Genomic DNA, 316 nt, shown 5'->3' with positions numbered 1-316 from the left:
AAAAAAAAAAAAAAAAAAAAAAAAAAAAAAAAAAAAAAAAAAAAGACTATAAGCCTACAAGCAGCGAGGGGCCCCCAATCCGTTTATCTCCTTAAACCCTAAAACAACTAAACCCTCTACAAAACCACCAACATAAACACAAGGGTTTAGGGTTTAGGGTCTAGGGTTTAGGGTTTAGGGTTTAGGGTTTAGGGTTTGTGTGTGTTGCAGGGAAATATTTCGAGCTGAACGCCGCCGCGCCGCCAACAGCCAGGCACAGAGGGGGGCCCCCCCCCCAGGGCCCCCTGGGGGCCCCCCTGCAGGGGGCCCCCAGGGG

Source organism: Eimeria mitis, genomic scaffold, assembly GCF_000499745.2.
Source record: "Eimeria mitis Houghton genomic scaffold, Emh_scaff3873, whole genome shotgun sequence".
Classification (NCBI taxonomy): domain Eukaryota; phylum Apicomplexa; class Conoidasida; order Eucoccidiorida; family Eimeriidae; genus Eimeria; species Eimeria mitis.
The sequence above is the reverse complement of the archived record's forward strand: the minus strand, read 5'-3'. Positions refer to the sequence as shown.